The 12,872-nt window shown below is 47.6% G+C and overlaps 1 protein-coding gene across 9 annotated transcripts in view; it reads left to right on the top strand.

Moving 5' to 3' along the window:
* capn15 (calpain 15) overlaps positions 1–12,872 on the top strand; it is a 203,123-nt gene that overhangs the window by 139,065 nt on the left and 51,186 nt on the right. Inside the window, exon 1 of one of the 9 annotated variants that reach the window (XM_069905979.1) lies at positions 11,693–11,713. The exons of 6 other annotated variants lie outside the window; for them this stretch is intronic. The gene's annotated coding sequence lies outside the window, so the exon portion shown is untranslated. Of the gene's footprint in view, positions 1–11,692; positions 11,714–11,753; positions 11,985–12,007; positions 12,090–12,872 lie in introns of those variants that run through there. 2 more of the 9 variants (XM_069905978.1, XM_069905977.1) reach the window with 2 other exon arrangements.

Below are 12,872 nucleotides of genomic sequence, written 5' to 3'. Positions count from 1 at the left end.
GACCCAACTGACCAACCTTCCATTGCCTGCAATCAAATTCTAATGGACTTTTGCCTTCCTGGATTGATCAGGCCATTTCTAATTGGAAAGAGAAAGATATCGATCGGTTTGGAGATCTATTTGTTGATGGTTGCCTCATGTCTTTTGAGTAACTATCTGTTAAACTAATTCTTCCAAATTCACAATTTTTTAGGTATTTACAGATTAGGAATTTTTTGAGCACCCATTTAATAGCTTTTCCCAATGCTCAGTAAGTACAGGCTGTCAATGCAATTTTTCTTTTGCATCCTTCCCAGAAGGGCTTCATTGTTCACATTTACGATTTTATATCAAAATTATGTCAGGTTCCAATTGATAAGATTAAAAGAGCATGGGAACAGGGTCTACAATTAACTATTTCTGTTGATTTGAGGAAAAGGATTTTTAAACTCATTAATACATCCTCAATTTGCGCCCGTCATTCACTCATCCACTTAAAGGTTGTACACAGGGCACACATGTCTAAAGATAAATTGGCACGAATATTTCCAGATGTCAACCCCAGTGGCAACAGGGTGGCATCATTAGTTCACTTATTTTGGTTTTGCCCTGTGTTGGAATCATATTGGAAATAAATTTTTAACACTTTATGTACAATTTTAGCTGTTAATTTACAGCTGAATCCATTTACAGCATTATTTGGATTGGTGATGGAAGATATTCCTCTGTCATCATCCAATCGCCACATTGTTGTATTCATGACGCTTATGGCTAGAAGATCTATTTTACTTTGGTGGAAAGATTTGATTCTGTCTCCCTATGTCCAGTGGATGTGCCAACCTTTAGCTTGTTTAAACTTAGAGAAGATCAGGTGTGATACTGATATTACGTTTCTTAGAATGTGGCGCCTGTTTATGAATTTTTTCATGATTCGTAAACCTACTTTAATGCGATATGGTTTATTCTTGTTTTTCTCTTCATGTCAACTATTCCCATTGATGTTACGGAACATTTTCTTGTTTATTATTGATCTTTATTGTTTTAAAGCATCTCATTTCTATGATTAGTTGAAGGGGTTAGGCTACTTTATGTAGTTTGGGATTAGTTTTGTTGGTTTAGATCATGTATCCTTTCTACTCTTTATATTATTTGAACATTAAATCTGTGGGGAATCAATGATTTGTTGTTCATGGTGTATTATTATTTGTAATCTATAACCTCACATTCTGTTTATTATGTTTCTTTTTTATGCTTAAAATTAATAAAAAGATTGGAAACAGAAATTCTATTCAACTTGGACCTTCTTCTCCAAGGACCTGGATCTTGCTTTGTCAAGGCCCTGTGGTACCACCGTTGTGGATTGTATTCTTGTATGGGCATTGTTTCCTCCTTATTTCTGACCCAGTAACTGCCTTGCTGGTGGGTCAGTGGGAGGTCTCAGAGGAGCTCTGTAGAGAAGAACACTCAGCCAGGACTGAGGTTGGGAAGGCTCAGTCAATCCCACCGGGCGCTCTAGGGAGCACATTGCAGCGGCTAGGGTGGGCTCCAGCTTAGGCTGGGCAGCCAAAGGCCTCACACCAGGCAGCAGGTGCTGTGGCTGCCTTCCAGGAACAAGGAAACGGGTCCAGTGCTTGTGTAGGTGCGACGGTGATCAAGCCTCTTAAAGAGCATGAGGGGTGAACCACTTCCTAACACTTCGGAAATTTGGAACGAGTTGAGGAGGTGTGATCTGGATACGGGGCCTCAAGCTTGAGTTCACCATTGAATAACTTGCAGGACGGCTACAGAGATTACAGGCACGCTGGACCAACGAGGGTGAGGTGGGGGCTGGATCCCATCCTCTCGATGTCTCTGAAGGGAGTCTTGTTTCTTGATGTAATAATGGCACCAGAACTAGGTGTTTTCTCTTTGTCTGCCTTTGGAGGACAAGCAAAGGAACGTTTTTCAACATATCTTGTGCACATGTTGATAAATTGAATAGAAAGAAAAAATATAACTGCCGAGGACTGAACTGGAAATAGCCATGCTTACCACTTGACTCACCCCCTCCATCCCTTCCCTTTACTCTGGCTGTCTTTCCTCTCTGCTCAGTCGTGAAGTAGGGTCTCAATCATCAGCTGTTCCTCCAGCAATTCCTCCTCCACGTCTCACAGACTCCCCGTCTCACAGACTCCCCGTCTCACAGACTCCCCGTCTCACAGACTCCCCGTCTCACAGACTCCCCGTCTCACAGACTCCCCGTCTCACAGACTCCCCGTCTCACAGACTCCCCGTCTCACAGACTCCCCGTCTCACAGACTCCCCGTCTCACAGACTCCCCGTCTCACAGACTCCCCGTCTCCACGTCTCACAGGCTCCCCGTCTCCACGTCTCACAGGCTCCCCGTCACCACGTCTCACAGACTCCCCGTCTCCACGTCTCACAGACTCCCCGTCTCCACGTCTCACAGACTCCCCGTCTCCACGTCTCACAGGCTCCCCGTCTCCACGTCTCACAGGCTCCCCGTCTCCACGTCTCACAGACTCCCCGGCTCCACGTCTCACAGACTCCCCGGCTCCACGTCTCACAGACTCCCCGGCTCCACGTCTCACAGACTCCCCGGCTCCACGTCTCACAGACTCCCCGGCTCCACGTCTCACAGACTCCCCGGCTCCACGTCTCACAGACTCCCCGGCTCCACGTCTCACAGACTCCCCGGCTCCACGTCTCACAGACTCCCCGGCTCCACGTCTCACAGACTCCCCGGCTCCACGTCTCACAGACTCCCCGGCTCCACGTCTCACAGACTCCCCGGCTCCACGTCTCACAGACTCCCCGGCTCCACGTCTCACAGACTCCCCGGCTCCACGTCTCACAGACTCCCCGGCTCCACGTCTCACAGACTCCCCGGCTCCACGTCTCACAGACTCCCCGGCTCCACGTCTCACAGACTCCCCGGCTCCACGTCTCACAGACTCCCCGGCTCCACGTCTCACAGACTCCCCGGCTCCACGTCTCACAGACTCCCCGGCTCCACGTCTCACAGACTCCCCGGCTCCACGTCTCACAGACTCCCCGGCTCCACGTCTCACAGACTCCCCGGCTCCACGTCTCACAGACTCCCCGGCTCCACGTCTCACAGACTCCCCGGCTCCACGTCTCACAGACTCCCCGGCTCCACGTCTCACAGACTCCCCGGCTCCACGTCTCACAGACTCCCCGGCTCCACGTCTCACAGACTCCCCGGCTCCACGTCTCACAGACTCCCCGGCTCCACGTCTCACAGACTCCCCGGCTCCACGTCTCACAGACTCCCCGGCTCCACGTCTCACAGACTCCCCGGCTCCACGTCTCACAGACTCCCCGGCTCCACGTCTCACAGACTCCCCGGCTCCACGTCTCACAGACTCCCCGGCTCCACGTCTCACAGACTCCCCGGCTCCACGTCTCACAGACTCCCCGGCTCCACGTCTCACAGACTCCCCGGCTCCACGTCTCACAGACTCCCCGGCTCCACGTCTCACAGACTCCCCGGCTCCACGTCTCACAGACTCCCCGGCTCCACGTCTCACAGACTCCCCGGCTCCACGTCTCACAGACTCCCCGGCTCCACGTCTCACAGACTCCCCGGCTCCACGTCTCACAGACTCCCCGGCTCCACGTCTCACAGACTCCCCGGCTCCACGTCTCACAGACTCCCCGGCTCCACGTCTCACAGACTCCCCGGCTCCACGTCTCACAGACTCCCCGGCTCCACGTCTCACAGACTCCCCGGCTCCACGTCTCACAGACTCCCCGGCTCCACGTCTCACAGACTCCCCGGCTCCACGTCTCACAGACTCCCCGGCTCCACGTCTCACAGACTCCCCGGCTCCACGTCTCACAGACTCCCCGGCTCCACGTCTCACAGACTCCCCGGCTCCACGTCTCACAGACTCCCCGGCTCCACGTCTCACAGACTCTCCGGCTGCATGTTTCACAGACTCCATGGAGTAAACGCAATAGTGCCCAGAATTTACAGGTTAAACTGGCTATTCTCAGAAGGTATCCACAGCACATTTAAGTAAAAGCCTTGTTTTCTTTTCACCTCACATAACAAATATTTTTTTGTAGGTGGTAGAAATACAGAAGAAACCTAAATGTGACTGCTTCATAGGGAAGGGGTCCCATAAACTTTGAGCAGAGTCCTGGGGGGTTGGGGTGGGGGGGGGAAACTATAGCCAAAAAAAAGGTTGAGAATGGCTGGGATAAACAACAGCTGAGTCAAACAAAGCGGTGGGCAGCGTAATTACAACTGTAGGGAAGTTTTGGGGAAAATTATTTTCCTTTCTTTTATGGAGGGTGATGATGGAAATTCTCACTGCTCCCTGTCTATAAGCCCTGCTGCTCTTAAGATCTACGACCACTTACTCATCCAGACTCACTTCTTTCCTCCCTTATCCACCCATTACTCCTGCCTGTGGAACCACTCCTCCCCTTGCCCCTCTCCTCCCTACCATTTTGTTCGGGCGCCTGCCATTTTGCACATACCCTGATGAAGGGCCCAAAGCGCTGGTTCTGTATCTTTATCTTTGCTACATAAAGGACACCGTTTGACCTGCTGAGTTCCTCCAGCATCGTGTTTTCACTTCAATCACAGTGTCTGCAGACTCCTGTGTTTTATTCCATAATGGTGTCTTTGTTAGATAGTTCTCTGTGTCAGCTCTGTGCTAACTGTAGTGGTTAGTGACAGCACCAATGACCAGTGTTCAAATCTAGCGCTGTCTGTAAGGAGTTTGTACGTCTTCCCCATGTCTGCTTGGATTTCCTCCCACCATTCAAAATCATACCAGGATCGTAGGTTAATTGGAGTATTTGGGTGGCATGAGTTTGGGGATGAAAGGGCATGTTACAGTGCAGTATATGTAAATTAAATTAATCCATTTTCCAGTTCATCTGCAGAATCTCTAGGAAGTTAATCATGGAATTTTGTGGAGGTCTACGTTAGTACAGTGGCCTCCAGGAGAATCTGAAAGGCATCTAAATCTGGCCCAGAGGCTTGGATAGATATGACTCCATCCATCAAACTGGGGAAGCCTATGGCAGGCCCATAGTCAGCAATGGTCATGAACACTCATTACAGGCCATGGCACACTGGAGCAGCTTCCCTCCAGTAACTGCACCCTTCTTCTCACCAAGCAGACTGGCTGGGCAGAGACTCTCTGAGGGTTATGGCGACATGGCCTGTTTCCATGCTGTAAATGGTTATATGGTATGTGGTGGCAGCAATATTATTCATCTGAATGAAAGCTGCAGCAGGTTAAGTGTAAGTCGTTGTTCACATCTTTTAATTTTATAATTTGGATATACTGCACAGTAACAGGCCCTTTTGGCCCAGGGGCCTGTGCCATCCAATTAACCCACAACCTTGGAATGTTTCGAAAGGTGGAAGGAAACCAGAGCCCCCGGGGAAAACCTGCACGGACACGGAGAATGTACCAACTCCTTACAGATAGTGCGGGATTCGAACCCCAGTCCCAATCGCTGGCGCTGTAACAGCGTTGTGCTGACCGCTACGCCAACCACGCTGCCCAAGAAAGTTGTAAGCAGGGAAACAGATTGAGTAAGTTAGTTCCATCTGCCTGCATTCATTCCCAATCCCTCTAAACCTTTCCTAGCCACATAACTGTCTAAAATTTCATTTTAAACATTACAAATATCCCCACCTCTATCACATTTTCTGGCAGCGCGTTCCACACATTCACCACCCTCTGAGTGCTGAAGTTGCCCCTCAGTTTCCTTTTAAATCTCTCTCCCCAAACCTTACATTTATGCCCTCTGGGTTTGGACTCCACTACCCTGGGAGGAGGTCTGTGAATATTTACCTGTGCCCCTCATGATTTTGTAGACCACCTACACTCCAGGGAGGAAATTCCTGGCCAATCAAAACTCCCTTCTAGTTCAAATCTACCAGTTCTGGTAATATTTAAAATTTTTAATTTAGGCATACAGAACAGTAACAGGCCCTTCCAGTCAATGAGCCCCTGGTGCCCAAATACCCCAATTAACCTGTAACCCCTGTTTTCAAGGGGAACCTGGAGTGCTTGGAAGAAAACGCATGCTAACAGGTGGAGGACATGCAAACTCCTTAGAGACAGCACCGGATTTGAACCCAGATCACTGGCACTGTAATAGCATTGCACTAAGTGTAAGACCCCAACAATGAAGACGCTGTTTACATCCGGTACCGCACGGATGGCAGTCTCTTCAATCTGAGGCGCCTGCAAGCTCACACCAAGACACAAGAGAAACTTGTCCGTGAACTACTCTTTGCAGATGATGCCGCTTTAGTTGCCCATTCAGAGCCAGCTCTTCAGCGCTTGACGTCCTGCTTTGCGGAAACTGCCAAAATGTTTGGCCTGGAAGTCAGCCTGAAGAAAACTGAGGTCCTCCATCAGCCAGCTCCCCACCATGACTACCAGCCCCCCCACATCTCCATCGGGCACACAAAACTCAAAACGGTCAACCAGTTTACCTATCTCGGCTGCACCATTTCATCAGATGCAAGGATCGACAATGAGATAGACAACAGACTCGCCAAGGCAAATAGCGCCTTTGGAAGACTACACAAAAGAGTCTGGAAAAACAACCAACTGAAAAACCTCACAAAGATAAGCGTATACAGAGCCGTTGTCATACCCACACTCCTGTTCGGCTCCGAATCATGGGTCCTCTACCGGCACCACCTACGGCTCCTAGAACGCTTCCACCAGCGCTGTCTCCGCTCCATCCTCAACATCCATTGGAGCGCTCACTCCCCTAACGTCGAGGTACTCGAGATGGCAGAGGTCGACAGCATCGAGTCCACGCTGCTGAAGATCCAGCTGCGCTGGATGGGTCACGTCTCCAGAATGGAGGACCATCGCCTTCCCAAGATCGTATTATATGGCGAGCTCTCCACTGGCCACCGTGACAGAGGTGCACCAAAGAAAAGGTACAAGGACTGCCTAAAGAAATCTCTTGGTGCCTGCCACATTGACCACCGCCAGTGGGCTGATAACGCCTCAAACCGTGCATCTTGGCGCCTCACAGTTTGGCGGGCAGCAGCCTCCTTTGAAGAAGACCGCAGAGCCCACCTCACTGACAAAAGGCAAAGGAGGAAAAACCCAACACCCAACCCCAACCAACCAATTTTCCCTTGCAACCGCTGCAATCGTGTCTGCCTGTCCCGCATCGGACTGGTCAGCCACAAACGAGCCTGCAGCTGACGTGGACTTTTTTACCCCCTCCATAAATCTTCGTCCGCGAAGCCAAGCCAAAGAAAGAAGTGTTACATCAACAGAGCTGCCTATTCATAATATCTTTCCTGTGGTTGGGTGGCCAGAATTACACAAGGGCGGTCTCACCAGCATCTTGTACAGCTGTAACATGACAGCCATGCCCCTGGATCCAGTGTCTTGACTGATGAAGCAAATGTATTAAATGGCTTGAATGCCTTCTTTGCCACGTGAAATAAAGTAAGACATTGAAGTTAATGATGGGACTTATGGAGCTCTGGCTTAGTACAATGTTCTCCAGGAAAAGCATCTAAATCCAACCACCTAACTGGGGTAGTTTCTGGCAAGGCCTGGGTTAGAAAGTCACATTTGGACCTCTAGGATAGTTCAACCAAGCAGGGAAACTGCATTGGCCTGCCGCATCACTTGAACTATCATGAGATGATTTGGTTTATTTCTCATGCTCCACATTAATACTCTGTGGGGCTTTGTGCGATATATGTGGTTTTATGGAGGGGCTGTGGTCCAAGAGTGGTGGGAATCATGAATTTCAGTATCAGGGTCGGTAGTATGAGTCACGATTGAAAATCAGAAATACTAGTGTGGCTGATACAGTGTGTTCGGACATGCAGTGTGCCCATAAGATATTGGAACAGAAATAGGTTACTCAGCCCGTCGAGCCTGCCCCAGCATTCCATCATGAGCTGATCCATTCTCCCACTCACCCTCACTGCCCGGCCTTCTCCTCATAACCTATGATGCCCTGGCTAATCAAGAACCTATCAATCTCTGCCTTAAATAAACCCGATGACCTGGCCTCCACAACTGCTTTTGGGAACAAATTCCATAGATTCACCACCCTCTGGCTGAAGAAATTCCTCCATATCTCTGTTCTAAGCGGACACCCTTCAATCCTGAAGTTGTGCTCTCCTAGGCAGCTCCATCACGTTTCTTCTTCAGTGTTTATACAGTAAAATCCTCGTTATCTGAAATTAAACTGGCAAAAAAACAATTGTGCAAAGTAAATACCAATAGGTAAAAAATACGGAAGTTTAAAATTGGCGTCCCCAGCGGTTAGTTCACTGTTCCACGCAACATGCAAGATCAAGCAGCTGAAAAAATCACTTATCCAGCATCTATCCATCCCCATAAGTGTTGGATACCAAGGGTTTTACTGCACCATGTCTGAGTGTTGTAATCTGAGGTTTGGAAAGGATTATTTCCAATGAAACTGTACCCAGCAACCTGGCAACATTGGTGGCAACTGCTGACCTTTCATCAGAATGAGCTCCTGAATTAAGAGAACATTGAAAATTAGTGGACATAATTATTACAATGTTCTCACTTTTTTTCTTTGCAACCCTTGGGTAGAAATCATTTGCCCCTGGGAATGCATCAAAATTTAGGGCTAATATTTTGTTCACGACCATTATTTTGCTCACTTTACTTTTGAGGGTTCTCCATCCCTGATTCAACGTTAGTTTTCTCATTCAGACGTGTGGTATCTCAGTGGAGAGAGTTGTGGAGGGGCTGTGATACCAGGGACATGAGGATTTCTGATCAGGTGCTCTCACACCCAGTCAGTATCCTCTGTTAAAAACTCTTGTACGTGCTCATAGAGATGTTCACATACCATTAGCCTGTTCACTAAATCTAATGCCATTCTCATTACTAATCTAATACATCCTGCTCCCTTGTTGGCTCTAGGACTCCAGAATCTTCCACTTTTCAAGTGTGAGCCGATTTGATTCTCTCAATCTAGTGGCAAGTTTAATTTCCCATTAAACTGTATGCCTTTGGCTTATGTTTGTTTCCTGTCTGCTTTTATACATTATTGCACTTCAGGGCTGCTGCCTGGGGATCTGGGCAACATCCACTTGAATCAGAAATCCTCTTCCGTTCTTTAATTCTACGCACAAAGTCTCCGCTGCCTGCTTGCCTCTCATTAAATCATTTGTTAATAATTACACAATTTCATCCTTAATCGCTAAGACTACTTATCACAGTATACCTGATCCCTCAATCTTGTGTCTGTGTATATTTAATTCCAAGTTCTGACTATCTTGCAGTCAAATCCTATTAAAGCAATCATATCATATCCTGTTGAATTGCAGTTCGTTCTGTGTGTTCTTATGCTCCATATATTTTGATTCAACACTTGCTCTGCCATGTAATCTTACTTGTCCTGTTCTAAACTTCTATTCCAACTTTGTCGATCACCCCCTCTGCCTCTCAACTGATCTGGAGTTCATCCAGCTCCAGGTCCCTAACTCGTTCTCCCAGGAGCTGCAGTTGGATGCACCTCTTGCAGGTGTAGTCATCGGGAACAATTGTGCTCCCCCCCAGATTTCTCTCATCCTGCATTCAAACCATTCCAACTCACATCTGGAGAACTGCATGCAGTTCTGGTCTCCTTTCTTGAGGAGGGATGGTCTGGCTTTGGAGGCAGTGCAGAGGAGGTTCATCAGGTTGATTCCAGGGATGAGGAGAGATTGAGTCATTTGGAGCTGTACTCGCTGGAATTTAGAAGAATGAGAGAGGATCTTGTAGAAACATAAAATTATGAAAGGCATAAGATCGGGTGGAGGTAGGAAAGTTATTTCCAGAGGTAGCATAGATTAGAACTAGCCTCAAAATTCAGGGTAGCAAATTTAGGACAGAGATGAAGAGGAACTGCTTTTCCCAGAGGGGGTGGGGTGAATCTGTGGAATTCATTGCCCATTGAACCAGTGGAAGCGACCTCAGTAAATACATTTAAGACAATGTAGATGTTTACATAGTCGGGGAATTAAGGGATTTGTTGAAAAGGCAGGTTGATGGAGATGAGCTGATCTTCAGATCAGCCATGATCACATGGAATGGCGGGGCAGGCTCGATGGGCCGAATAGCTGACTCCTGCTCCTATTTCTTATGTTCTCTCACCTTTTCCTGGTGGTACATGTGGTCCCCCAGGGTGCAGACACCCTTTTTGTTGGGGGACTTCCCCGCTGGACTTGGCTCCTCAATGTCCAGTAGAAGAGGCACCTCAGATTCCCATGGTGCCTTTGCATTGTCTGCCCCCAGCCCGTAGCAGTCAGCAGCATTCCCCTTGCAGACTCTTTCACTATGTCAGGAGTCCATTTCCATTTTTCCTTGAGGTTTATTGTGAAGGGCTTCAAAATGTGCCACCTTGCAATGGGGCTCTGTACATTATGTTCAGCACTTTCTGCCTCTTTGTTTGAATGAACATCATGTTATTGGAAGACAAGTGGCTCTGATCAAATGTTCAATTTCACACACTGTTTATAAAACAATTTAAGACAATTGCCCGTGACCACTCTCCATTTATATTGTTCTTGAAATAGATACTCATTGACTCCCTTGCAAACAGGCGCTTGAGGAGCAGGATGGCTGCTCTTCCATTTGGTAGTTCATGATCGTAACTTCAGAACCCACCCACAAAATCTTTCACCCCCTTAACCAGAATATATCCACTTGTGCCTATTGAAACACCTCTATGTCCTTCCCCTGCAAGTTCAAAAGACTCTGTGTGAAAAAACATTGCTTCATATCTACTGCACGTGGACAGCCCCCTATTTTTAAACAGTGGTCCCTAGTTCTCGATTCTGTCACCTGAGGGAACATCTTCTCCACATTTATCAGTCAATCAAGGTTCATTATAGCTCAGTCAAGTCCCTTTTACTCTGGTCATCACCAGTGATACAAGCCAGCCTTTCTTTATCACATGGAACCGGCATTGGTCTACCACAGTGGTTTCAAACTTTTTCTTCCCACTCACATCCCATCTTAAGTACTCCCAATGCCATCGGTGTTCTGTGATTAGTAACGGATTACTTAAGGTGGGATGTGAGTGGAAAGAAAAGTTTGAAAACCACTGGGTTAGTAGAATACAATTTGTGGAGGATCAGCAAGTCGAGCAGCATTAATGGGACACTCTCTGTCACAACCACTGGCTGTCTGCTTCTTTATCTCTCCCTCTCTCTTTCTCTGTTCCTCTCTGTCTCTCCTCTCTTTCTCTACTCTTCTCTCCCTCTCTCACCTCAACTCCTCATTGCTCTTCCCTCTCTCTTTCTCTGTCTCTCTTCTCTCTTTCTCTACTCTTCTCCCTCTCTCACCTCTACTCCTCATTGCTCTTCCCTCTCTCTTTCTCTGCTCTTGTCTCCCTCTCTCACCTCTACTCCTCATTGCTCTTCCCTCTCTCTTTCTCTGTTCCTCTTTGTCTCTCTCTCTTTCTCTACTCTTCTCTCCCTCTCATCTCTACTCCTCATTGCTCTTCCCTCTTTCTCTCTTTTTCCCTCTCTCCTCTCCCCTCTTTCTTCATCTCCTCTCAATTTCAGAAAGGAGATTGGTAAACTGATTGATATATTTGAGGTTAAAAAGCTATTCAGAAATCCAGCTGCTGTGCTCAGGGAGTTTAGGAGTTAACTGGTAGGTTCATCAATGGGTTAACCAGGAAGTGTCTCATCACCTTCGATCGTCTTTGTGTCTCTGCTGCTCAGGTTAAACATAATCTCTGTGTGTTATGCCTTTGGGAGAGCTGATTACCTAATGTGTGCTGTGTGAGATGGTTCAATATCTTCCCAGGAGCAGCACAGTAAGGAAAGTTCAGCGTGAACAGGGAGGATGGGCTGCAGTTTATTGTGTACACTTTCGATTTAAGTTTTAGTGGCAAGAGCAAGTTTCAACATTGCTGCAATTTGACAATAAAGGACAAAATTGTTTCTCATCATTTCCTGCTACTGCACCCAATCCTGTGGATCTTTTGAAGAGGTTTGTGTCAAATAATCAGTTGGGGGTAGGAGTCGAGGCTGTGCCCTGGTTTAATTGCTACGGAGTACTGTTTGAATGAAGCCCTGCTCACACTGAGCACTGCTGGTAATGGAAGACTTGGTTTCCTTTATTTCTTTTCATTTAATTTGAACCCTGACATCAGTGGTCACACGTCAAGCAAGTTTAGCAACTGAATTGATTCTTTGATCAAGAAGGCATGAATGATTTAAATCGCAGATGACCAAAGGATCAGTCACTGGAGCAGCAAACCTAGAACCAGGAAGAGTTCAAGAGAATTTTTTGAACCAGTAATTTTTTTTAATCTGAAAGAGGTTGGAAGAACATGACAGGAGCTTTCTATCTGTTCTGCTGTTAGCAATCTGGATGCAGTTGGCATTATTAGTAAATTCTGCGGCAGGCACCAAACAGTGAACAGTGGAGTTTACATAGACCAACACAGGAGCAGGCCCTTTGGCCCTTGTGTATGTGCTGGACATGATGTCCAACATAAGTAGACCTCTGCATTTTCCAAAAAGGTCTTACAATTCAGTCAGGCAAGCAGGGCAGGACATGCCCTGGAGGGTGATGCAAAACAGAGAGACATAGATGGACATCACTCCATGAAAGTGGAGACAGGATGGTGAAGAGGCTGTTTTCTGGGCATGCGTTCATCGGTCAGGGCACTGAGTACAGGAGCAGAGACATCGCATTTCAGCTTGCAGTGCCATTGGTCAGGGCACATTTGGTGCAGTGTATGCAGTTCTGGTCATTTTGCTAGCGGAAAGGTCATTCAATTAGAAAGGGGACAAAAATGTTCTCCTGGATGTCAGTGGGGCCTGATGGGCTTGAGTTGTAAGGAGAGACTGGAAAGGCTGGAACTTCTTTCCC

Source organism: Narcine bancroftii, chromosome 12 (assembly GCF_036971445.1).
Source record: "Narcine bancroftii isolate sNarBan1 chromosome 12, sNarBan1.hap1, whole genome shotgun sequence".
NCBI classification, from domain to species: domain Eukaryota; kingdom Metazoa; phylum Chordata; class Chondrichthyes; order Torpediniformes; family Narcinidae; genus Narcine; species Narcine bancroftii.
Note: the sequence above shows the minus strand (reverse complement) of the source record. Positions and strands in the feature narration are given on the sequence as shown.